The 12,152-nt window shown below is 39.1% G+C and overlaps 1 pseudogene; it reads left to right on the plus strand.

Annotated features, from left to right (window-relative positions):
* Positions 1 to 12,152, plus strand: part of LOC128838791 (SCAN domain-containing protein 3-like) — a 94,899-nt pseudogene that overhangs the window by 2,987 nt on the left and 79,760 nt on the right.

Here is a 12,152-nt window from a genome sequence, read left to right on the forward strand (position 1 = left end):
CTTCTTAAGGACCTGCTCCATGATTTTTCTGGGAACTGAGGTTCTACTTCTTCCCTTTTTTAAAGATGGGCACTATATTTGCCTTTTTCCAGTCATCCAGGACCTCCCACAATCACCATGAGTTTTCAAAGATAATGGCCAATGGATTTTTAATCACACCAGCCAATTCCCTCAGCACCCTTGGATGCATTAGATCTGGAACCATGGACTTGTGCATGTCCAGCTTTTCTAAATAGTCCTTAACCTGTTCTTTCACCACTGAGGGCTGCTTACCTCCTCCCCATAATGTGTTTCCCAGGACAGCAGTGTGGGAGCTGATCTTGATTGTGAAGACTAAGGCAAAAAAGCAATGGGTACTTCAGCTTTTTCCACAGTATCTGTCACTATGTTGCCTCCCCCATTCATTTAAGAGTCCCACACTTCCCCCGACCTTTTTCTTGTTGCTAACATGCCTGTAGAAACCCTTCTTGTTACCCTTCACATCCCTTGCTAGTTGCAACTCCAGTTGTGTTTTGACTTTCCTGATTACACCCCTGCATGCTTGAACTATATTTTTATACTCCTCCCTATTCATCTGATCAAGTTTCCATTTCTTGTAAACATCCTTTGTGTGTTTAAAGCTCAACCAAGATTTCACTGTTTAGCAAATATGGCAGGCAACCAGCTTGGCTTTTTTTTTTTTCTTCACATAGGGATGATTTGTTCCTGTGTCTTTAATAAGGATTCTTTAAAATACAGCCAGCTTTCATGGACTAATTTCCTCCGCATAGGCAGGATCTCCTGGGAGGCTAATATCAGTTCCCTAAGGGAGTCAAAGTAGTCTCTTTTGAAGTCCAGGGTCCATATTTTGCTACTCTCCTTTCTTCCTTTTGTGAGGATCCTCAACTCAACCATCTCATGGTCACTGCTGCCCAGGTTGCCACCCACTTCCACTTCCCCTACCAATTCTTCCCTATTTATAAGCAGCAGGTCAAGAGGAGAATGGCCCCTGGCTGGTTCCTCTAGTAGTTGCACCAGGAAGTTGTCCCCAATACTCTCCAAAAACTTGCTTGGTTGTCTGTGCACTACTGTATTGCTCTCCAAACAGCTGTGAGGGTCATTGAAATCCCCTATCTTAAGTAAGTGCAATTGACAGTTTTATATTTATGAAAATGTTCTACGTATTTAAGTGGTGTTACTAGGGCTCTACATTATTTTATTGAATGTTTTATGCGTAAAATGTGTACTGTATAACGTCATTGTAAAATGGTACACTGTTTAGGTGAAAAGAACATTGTCATAGGCGAGCATGGTGACATTGTGAACAAATTCCTCCCCCCCTTCCATTATTTCTTATGGGGAAAAAAATTCCCCGATATCCATCATTTTGGTATCCGGCACCCTTCTCAAGAACGCAACCCAGATGTATACGGGGACCCCCTTTATCTCAAATGTATCCCATTCTAATTAGTCATGCTAAGGATATTGTAAATTCTTTAAATTGTTCATGTACGATTACCCCTAATTTGTGTCATGTCTAAAGAAAGCCATCTATCATCCTTATGACATTTGTGTGAGAGCCCAGACATGCACATCCCTATGAGTGACATTTGTATGCTGTATCCCTCCATGTTACACAAGCATTTAAAGTCCTGCATTTTAAATCCACTTAAAGTTCTGGACTGAGGGGACTACCACCACTTTACCAGGTGTTAATAATGTGAATACATTTAGCCTATTCTTGCTAAAAGATTTTTTTTAATTATGTTGTGACCGGTGCCTAGAATGAACCATAATGAGAATTCCACACTTAGGGCAAACTGCAAGAAACAGGGCAGACCATCCCCCCAAAACTGGTGGTTTATTCTATGATCATATTCATTAAACCAGTAGCAAAAGAAATTGTGTAGCACCACAAGAAGCCAAACATAGTCTCCTTTAGGCATTCCAGACCGTGGTTCCCATTCAGACATATTGATCTAACATAGTGAGAGATTACTGAAAACCCAATTTTCCCATACATGAGGTTCTACCAATCCCAAAAGATCAGACATTAACCCCCAGGTCAGTTATATATTTCAGATCTTACCCAAATATCATGTCAGCCAAACCTTAGTAAACTAACTATAGATTTATTAATAAAAGAAATCAGTTATAAATGGTTAAACGATCATGTGTACAAATGATTGCAATGTCCTTAGATCATGTTTGTAGCAGTGACAGAATAGACTGCTGTCTTGCAAAAGTCTCGCTGGTAACTTCCAAAATGTTAGAAGGTCCTCAATCCATAGTTCAAAATACTTCCTTTAGTTAGAAATCCAAGTCCAGAGAATTGGAGCAGGAAGGAGGCAAAATGGAGATGTTGCAGCTGCAATTTATATCCTCTACCATGTGCATGGAAAAGTTACTGTCCCAAACAATGCCCACAGCCCCTATGTATGGAAAATTATTAACCAAGATGGAGTCTGAGGTCACATGTTCACATCACATGTCCTTACATGTTTTGCTGAATCACAAGGATAGCCAGTGTCTCCATGCTGTCTCAGGTGCTTCCAGGAAGGGCTGGAAAGTTCATTCTTCTTAATGGCCCATCAACCTTGAATGGTTCATCAATGCTGGGCTGGTGAGACTGGATGTAAACTACTTTGTGGGTGTCACCCCAAGCTCAAACATATTTGAGATACAAATACATAACCAATATTCATAGCTTCAAATACAGTGATACATGCATTTAACCAGGATAATCATACTTGGTCATTGTATCTTTTTGATATCTTACATGACACAATTGCAATTATACTTATACAAAGTATCAACAACACCACTTACATATTCTAGGTACTGAAAGTACCAAGTTCTTACCCCCCATTTTGAAACAATTCCCCTTTCTTCCAGTAGTTGTTTCAGAACTAGAGACCAACAAGTACCATATAAGAGGATTCTCCAGTAACATTTGGAATTTTTTTCCCCCTCGTCAGTTCAGATTAAATTACAATAGGTTTCAGAACCCTGATGCTTTAATTAAATTTTAGTACATGTCAGCTTACATAAGATTTATTTTTAATTAAACAGATTGCAATTTGAGTATAATGTCTCTGACTCTGTAGCATATGCTGCCTGTTATGAGACTTAACATTTGCTGCACAAGGTACATTCAGATCATACTGAAAGTACTCACGTTGCCTCTTTAATATGCTTTTAAGATATTTAGTAAAATAACAGGGACAGGCGAACCTCTAAAAATTCAAAGTTTTTTATGCTTATCTGAAATCATGGGTCAGTCCAAATCCATCTTTAAGTCCATACTCCTTTCCACTCACCTTCTTATAGGTAACTTGCTGCAGCTGTGCAGAGATATTAGCATTCCAGTTCAAATGCTACAAAAGACAACCATCTATCAAAGAAAAATCAAGTTCTGCCAGATCATGATTTTAAATTTTGGAATCACTGTAATACTGTTGAAGATTGGCATGCAGTGTCTCCTGGTGTTCACTTGTTCTAAGGCCGGGGTTAGAGGAGTAGAGTTAAGATTGTCTGAATGACATTAACTGTGCATTTGCATACTTCCTAATATGTGTTTTTCATTTAAGTGTAACCATAATTTGTAATATCAAGATCTTTATTTAATTTCTCAGAAAACCACAGTGCTCTCATAAGGGTTTTTCATTTAATTGATCCATATTTACAAACTACATTCAAGTTTCACAAAGCTTCCTCCTGACAATTGCTTTAGCTTTTACAATTAAGAATTTCTCAATGTCACAGTTAGAGGGCTAGCTGCATCTTGGCCTCTCTTTGGGCTTTTTGAGTGCAGGTGTTCTAGCTCTTGTTCTTATCAGTTTTGAGACAGTCTAATGATTCTTCCACTATTAGATTGGGACCGGTGTACACTGCCTGTTATATACCAATCATCCTGAAGGCCCAAAGGTGTTTTGGACACCTACTGGATCCTCCAATTGGGAACCTGTGACCAGTCATAATGAAAAATATCATTCTGATGGGGTGTATCATAGAATCATAGAAGATTGGGGTTGGAAGAGACCTCAGGAGGTCATCTAGTTCACCCCCCTGCTCAATTCCCTATAGTTGCCCAGAGAGAGTAGAATTAAGCCAAGCAGGCCCAATCAACCAATTAAGCAGGCAGGAGAGAGATTTAGTCTGCAAAGGGACCACTAGTTGGAAGGTGTCTCAGCTGGACAAGAACAAGAGGGTCTGGCGTAAAACCCCGGAGCTGGAAACAGCTGGGAGCTGCAGGAAGGAACCATGTAGTCACTCCCTGGGAGGAAGGAAGTGTGTTCAGGACTATAGCGGGTAGTCCATGGTTACTCCCTGAGATGAGGGAGTTGGGAGGCTGGCAAACCCAGAGAGTGGGGAAGCCAGGTAGATAGGAGAAGGCTCAGGGGAATAGCAGCCAGGGAATAGGAATCCAGACTGTGGCTGTTGATTAGAGGACACCTGATCTGTAAGTCAAGTACAAGTTGGGCCTGTGTTCCCCTTCCAGCCAGTGAGCATATTGCATAGACCAGGCAAAGGACATGGACTGCCTGGAACAATTTGTTCTGGAAATGGGAACCATGTAGTGACCTGACCATGTCCCGAAGAGGACGCTGCAGTTCCTGGAGAAATAGGAGTTCACAGTGTGAGAAGACAATGGGAAGAGGGCTCCACATCTGGCCAGAGCTAATCCCCAGAGCAATCTGGAGGAGGCACTGCTAGCAGTGAGTGGACTCCCCATGACAATCTTCCTTATAGCAAAGTATCTTTAATTTATTTATCAGTCGGAATAAAACATTAGAGGAAAAGAGTTTGAAAACAACAAACAGGTTACATGTTATTTCATCTCATCCAACCTTATGCTTCAGTACAAGCTAGGTTACATAGGCATTCTCTTAAGTTGCATGAGTAGAACTGAAACAGTTTGCATTCTAGCAATCCCAGATCCTCCAGTGTCTTTGGGTCTTTCAGTCTGGTTCCCTTTTATTCAAACGAGTTTGGGTGCTCCCCTTAAGACTAGGTTAGAGCCATTAAGGCTACTTGCTCTGGAAATGTCTTTTAACAGCAATGACATGTATGCTATTAGCGAGGACCTCCTCCCCTTTCTCTGCTAAATTGAAGCATTCCCCCCACCAATAAAATACAGACACACTACACTAGTGAAAGATCTAGATGACATTTTAATGTAACCGTTTTTCCATGCAGACTTGTCAAAAGCTCAATTTTGTGGGAACATGTCAATTTACATGATTTTTCCCAGAAATAATTTGAAACATTTTTTCAACTTTATAATTTTATTTTGATTTTTATATCAATTCAATTCAGTTCATTTTGTTTTGACTTTTATATTACAATATTATACAGTATATTACATTTTGATATTATCAAAATGAAATAATTCATTGATTCTGAATCAAGTTTTTCCAGAATTTCCATTCTGAACAACATCAGAATTTTTCACAGAATATAAATTCTGGTTTGTGATGAGTTCTAAGTAATAATTTAATAACATCCCCACATGTGTCACACTCTGTGACAAGAGCCCCCTTGGAACCTGCACGGTATTCAAAAATTCTGGTGAAACTTACCAAATATAGTTTGGTCATTTATATTTGTTATAGATTTTTTTTTTTAATTTTGAAATTGTTTGTCCCATAGAACTTTTTGCAGATTTTTTTTGGGGTGGGGGATGACAAAGATTCAATTAAAAAAAAGAACCCAACATTCTGGAAAAAGTCACAATTAATAATTGTACTTCAATTTTTTAAATGTCTCTAATATAAATGGGCCATGCTTCTTCCCAGACTGCACACTTATCTCATGTGGCTTCTCTTTCCCCATCACCAGGCCAAATCCCTTTGTAGCACCCTTTCTGTCAGAGCAAGAGAGATATAAGGGGATTGGGCCAAAGTTGGGGAGGGATCCCGTGGATATGTATTCGGGATGGCTAGCCCATGTCACCACTCACCACTGCCTGTGCTACCTTGACTATGCTACTAATTTTAGCATGCAAACTGAATGAGATAGCATGATTATGTCTGCTTCAGCTGGGAATCAAACCCCTGTGCATGTAAAATAGATTTAAAGGATTTGTTTTGGCAATGGGTAGCAGATTTCTGAAGGATACCTTCTTCTACTTTGACTTTTGCAGATCTTTGGTGGATAGAGCTAAAACTTAGCGGCATCTTGATAAATTGGAGAACTAGGTGATAGTCAACAAAATGAAATTGAACAAAGGCAAATGTAAGTCATGGGAGGTGATAGTACCGGTCCACTCGGCGCGGGGTAGGCTTCAGCTGGAATATTGTGTCCAATTTTGGTCACTAATGTATAGAAAGATATAGAAAAACTGAAAAGCATCCAGAAGTGAGTAACAAAGATGATCAAAAGGATGGAATGCAAGCCATATGAGCAAAGGCTGAAGGAACCAGATACGTTTAGTTTGGAAAAGAGGAGATTAAGGGGGGATATGAAAGCAGTCTTCAGATACTTGAAAGGTTGCCATAAAAAAGATTGAGAAAAGTTGTTCTCTTTTGCCACAGAGGGCAGGACAAGAGGCAATGTGTTCAAACTACATCATAAGAGATTTAGATTAAATCTCAGGAGAAACTTCCTAACTGTAAGAACAGTAGGACAATGGGACTAACTCAGGAGGTTGTAGAAGCTTCTTCTCTAGCGGCTTTCAAAAGGAGGATGGATAACCATCTGTCTTGGATGGGTGAGACACAACAAATCCTGCATCTTGGCAAGGGGTCAGACTAGATGACCCTTGTGGTCCCTTACAATCCTATGATTCTACAACTGCCTCTCTTTCTCTCTTTGTGACCCCCCACCTTCCTGTTTCTCCCGAGACCCAACACACAACTCCTTGCGTGCCAGTCCATAATCACATGCGTCCACAATGGCAGAGAGGTCATAAATCTGGCACATAATGGAAATGGAAACTGCATTCAATAATTCCATTCCCAACACCTGCCACCACCAAGCAGTCAAAGACACCAATCTTCATCAAGACCAACCAGTGAAAACAAATTTGCCGTTCCTAGGCTGAAGCAGAGTTATAATGAGCAAAGACAAATAAATGATTTTAAAAAGAGAAATTCTCAAGGAATAGGAGCACCACATTTTTGAACTACCATATTTCCAATACATTTTGTCTGGTTTGTCTCAGAGTTGCCAATACAATTCTAGGCTGCCATAAGATCATAACTCTAAAATTGCAGGCATTCTGGCTTAGGTTTAGCAGAGGAAGGGGAATGGAAAATATTAAGCAGACACTTCATTCTTAACTATAGAGAAGCTACTAGTTCTTGGGGGGGAGGGATAGCTCAGTGGTTTGAGCATTGGCCTGCTAAACCCAGGGTTGTGAGTTCAATCCTTGAGGGGGCCACTTGGGGATCTGGGGCAAAATCTGTACTTGGTCCTGCTAGTGAAGGCAGGGGGCTGGACTCAATGACCTTTCAAGGTCCCTTCCAGTTCTAGGAGATGGGCTATCTCCATTAAATTAAAAAAAAATTAAATTAATTTCTCTTTATGGGGCTTATCATGCTGTCATTGAAGTCAATGGCAAAACTCTTATTGACTGCAGTGGGGCAGAATTGACCCCTATAAGACCACAGTATTTTACAGCAATGGTCCTAAAGTACAAACTACTTGACCACTCAGTTCATCTCAAGGGGAGGGGTAAGGATTGTATGCTTATTGTAAACAAAGAAACTAAAGGATCCAGAGCAGATGTTATTTTGTCTCAGATATCAGAGGGGTAGCCGTGTTAGTTTGGATCTGTAAAAAGCAACAGAAGGTCCTGTGGCACCTTTAAGACTAACATGCATCTGACAAAGTGGGCATTCACCCATGAAAGCTTATGCTCCAATACATCTGTTAGTCTTAAAGGTGCCACAGGACCCTCTGTTGCTTTTTATGTCTCAGATGTAATGAATATTGAGCTGTCCTATTTTCTTTTATTTGGGCTTGAAATCTGCACCCAACTCTCTCCCCAACATTTTGAAGGAATTCAGAACCATTTCTGAATGCCAAACTTCTCAATTCAGACCTCTCTCTATCATGAACTCAATGCCAAATACCCACAAACTTTGTGGAACTTCAGATTCAGATCCAAACTCCATCACTCAAACCTATGCTGTTATTTACAATCCAGTGTGCTGTCCATACATTTTAATTAGTTATACTACCTTCCCTTACCAGAACAGTCTTCTGTCTTCACTGTCTTCTGACTTAGGTGCACAGAATGTATTAAAATATGATTGTCCCCAGAAGTATATCATTCATAGCAAACTCCAATTTGCAATTCAGAAATTAGATATGATTAATGATTTTATTGTCACATTAGCTTATTCTATCAATCTGAACTTTTACTACTATCTTCAACAAAGCCTGGTTTGTAATAGCTGATGCGTTAGCGGAGAAATGTTTCATTTCACCAGTAATTTGTTGCTGAAGATGCTTAAGACTTGTTTGCTTACACATAATAGTGGAAAATGCTTCCATAATAGTTGTCATGGGGCTGAGTGTATACCATCTGGTATGGAATAAGAATGTTCACATCTAAATCTACTAGAGCAGAGTATATATCCTTTGTAAGTGTAATACATTTCAAGCCATTCTCCCCAAACCTAAAATAATAAATAGTCATGAGTTGAAACATTTGTAGAATTGGGCAAATTTAGTAAAACAGTCTGCCTTTTTTTAATAAATTTAATATTTTTAATATTTTTTTTTAATAACTGTAATAACTCACCCTCAGGAGAGCTTAACTTGCATGCTTGTGGAAAGACTTTTTTCTTTTATTCTGATAGGTACTGATTATGTGAAAGCTCAGTATAATTCCATATATTTAGAGACATATGATGAATGGATTGTCTTCACCTTGCATGAAAACAGAGTGAGAGAATTTAAATGAATAAAAATAAAATGACCCCCCCCTTCCTAGTTTTTAAAACATCCCAATTCCCTAATTCTCACTTGGAAAAACTTAAATTAAATTACCGTTTTACCTCCTATCCAATGTGGAATTCAAAGTCAATCCCCTTTTTATCTATTGTAAAAAAAATTCCATCAAAGGAAACAACCTTAAAGACATCACCAAACCTGAATGCTGCTTCTGTATCTCAGCTCTTATGAAGTGCTTCAGTGTAAGAGAGACCAGACCAAACCATAGTACTTAGTAGCAGTAGCACATTCTGTGCTGATGGTGAATAACTTGTAACAATTCAAGCTATTTTTCTAATAGTACACAGGACAAATATTTAAAAGCTTTACATTAGGAAGGGTCAGTCTCTTGCTGTTCTTCCTGAACATATAGTTCAAGAACAGTGGGCAAGAGAACACAGTTCACATGATTTTGCAGAAATACTCCATGTTTCCATTCTCCAACATTTGCACAGAACAAGACTTTCCCCAACTAATTTCTTCCACAATGACCAAAGAACTGAGTTTATCATAAAATAAAATATCCAGTGTTTCCTCTTTGTATCTATCTTTATAGCACTTTGTGGAAGAGTTGTCTTTGTCTTCATTTGTGTGCATTGTACAGCACCTATCATATTATTAGCACTCTACAATTAATAAATACTAATGCTTACTGAACAAATTGTACAAACATAGATGATCTGGTTCTAATAAAAAAGGGTATGCCATGTACAGTTAGAAGACCTTCATTCAGGAAAGATTCAAGAATTCTCCATTCAGCAAATATTTGATATTTGGATTTGTTGTGAAAGTAGTGTTTCTAAATTGTTATAGAGGTAGAGCATTCTGCATATAACCCTCCTGACTAACACAGAGGCACTGGCATAAGAGGCATTATTACTAAATACTTTATATTGAGGTTGTCCCTGGATGGCTAATTTAGGGCATCACTGTGCTAGATGTTGTATAAACAGACTAAATGACAGTCCCTGCCCATGAGACACAATGGCTGGCCTGTGTTGGAGCACTGGGGAGTTACACTACTTCACTTGGTGCAGTGGTGTGCGCTATACCTAATGAAGACTACTTCTTGAAGCATTCACACCCTCTGTTACTCTTATTATGGAGTGCATGTATACCTCTACATACCTGGCCAGATCCTCTGGTGGGTGGGAACAGGACTGCTGTTCTGCCTCTGCCTGTCTCCTTTAGGGACACAAAGGCATGAATAGATAGCAGACCAGGCACTCACATGTGGACTGTGACTGTGCCCAGCTACAGCACAAGAGAATATATCAGAGGCATAGACTTCTGGAGCCCCACGCCATGCCTTGTTCATCTGTGCATAAGCCAGGTACCTTTGGTTTTCTTGGGTTGTTCTCGGAGAAGAAAGAAGCTGCTATGACAACATATCATGATCATGGAAGAAGTCTGGAGGAAATTTCAACCCATGATAATTGGACAGACAATAACTATAGTCTGAAAGCAAGGGATGATGTGCAGTACCAGCAATACATGACCAAGAGTTTCCTTCTGAATTTCACTCTTCTACTTAATACTTTGATGACAACTTTTTTTTTTTTATAAAGAATTCTTTATCGCTCTGGTGCCCCCTTCTAAAAAAGCAGGGCTCGGGAAACAGAAAGTGTTACATTTTTAGGGCAAAGCACATACATGTAGTTTGGGATCCCATTGTACCCTAACTTACCATAGATGCATTTGAAAATCCTAGGTGTAGTTCCTGGTCCAGAACTGGGTTCCAATATTTTTTCCCCAAATGCTAAAGAACTGGTGAATAATTCACCTAATTTATAAAAATGAGATGGAGAAATAAACAGCTAGTTATGGCAAACAACTCCTCTGTAGACAAATTGTTAATATTCATCAGTTAAAAAAAATCTGTGCAAACAATACTTATCTCATGAATGTGCCTTCTGTTTGCCATGTTCTCTGCTTGGAAAGTCACCTATGAATTGATTGGTACTTTGAGCCAAAAATAAGTGTACCGTATATGACTTTAACTTTATGGCACAATCTTCATTTTATGTTGTGCTATAATATGAATAAAAATTGTTTTCTATTCAAGTCACTAGCAATCTCTCTAGTAACTTTCTTGGCAGCAAAGACATGGCAAATAGGAGTGAAGTAAACATTTATGAAAATAGATTTAGTATTTGAGTTTGGGAATAGCTCATTGACATGAGCTCTCCATGCTTGGCTCATCTTCACTAGTTCATTAACTCACACTTTGTTAACTCACATTAACTCCAATGGGAATATGCAGAGATAAAGCAAATTACAATTCAGAAAGTAACACTTTTGATGAAAGCATTGTAATAAAGCTATCCAGAATTTTACTAAAAGAGTACTGATTTTGAGTGACAATTTGTTACCACACAAGCACACCACTGGGGTCTGATGCTGCACACTGAAATCAGTAGTAGTGTCACTACTGACCTCAGAGTAAACAGGATATGAGTTTATGTGCAGAAACCACTCTAAAGACATTAGGTCAAATATAAAGCCCAACATAACCAGGCGTCAATACTTCCACCTAAAGTACTGCAGTCATAAATCATTGTAAATATACAGTAAAACCTGGCAAGAGTGACCACTCATGGGAGTTAGCAAAAGCGGCTGCTTGTAAAAGTTTGTCTTTATTCAAAGGTTTGCACACCAGAAAGTAGTGGTGTTCTGTGGTCTCTGCAAGTAGTCACTCGTCACAGGTGATCTCTAAAGCAGGTTTTGCTATATTTTTGTAGCCCCATCAGTTATGCTCATAACATAGTTTATTTATGAGTATAACTGATGCACCTGCACGTAATTGCACCTGCAATTATTTGCAGGTGCAAAATGGAGGCTCTAGTTTTAAAGGCTTTTAAAACCTAGACCATTAGCCCTAGACAAGTGTTCTAAAGAGATTCATGGTAATTCCCAGAGGCATCATCCAGAAAAGATAATAGTTCCATAACTATATTTGATTGTAAACCAATCAATATAATCCAGTGCTATGAATTAATTCACATATTTCTTTTTATAGGCAGCTGGCATGGCACACTATATGGCTATGCCCACTGAGGGCGAGTAGTTTTCAAAATATCAAATCTAAGAACAGGCTTTTTAATTGCATGGTGTATGATGGAACCCAAACTTCCCTACACTACTTCAGCTCATCTCTACATGAGGAGCGTGTACTGCAGTTCTTGTACTAAAAAGTTATCACACTTCCTTTATGTCCCCTGAAGCCCCAT

This window comes from Malaclemys terrapin, chromosome 1, assembly GCF_027887155.1.
Source record: "Malaclemys terrapin pileata isolate rMalTer1 chromosome 1, rMalTer1.hap1, whole genome shotgun sequence".
Classification (NCBI taxonomy): Eukaryota; Metazoa; Chordata; order Testudines; family Emydidae; genus Malaclemys; species Malaclemys terrapin.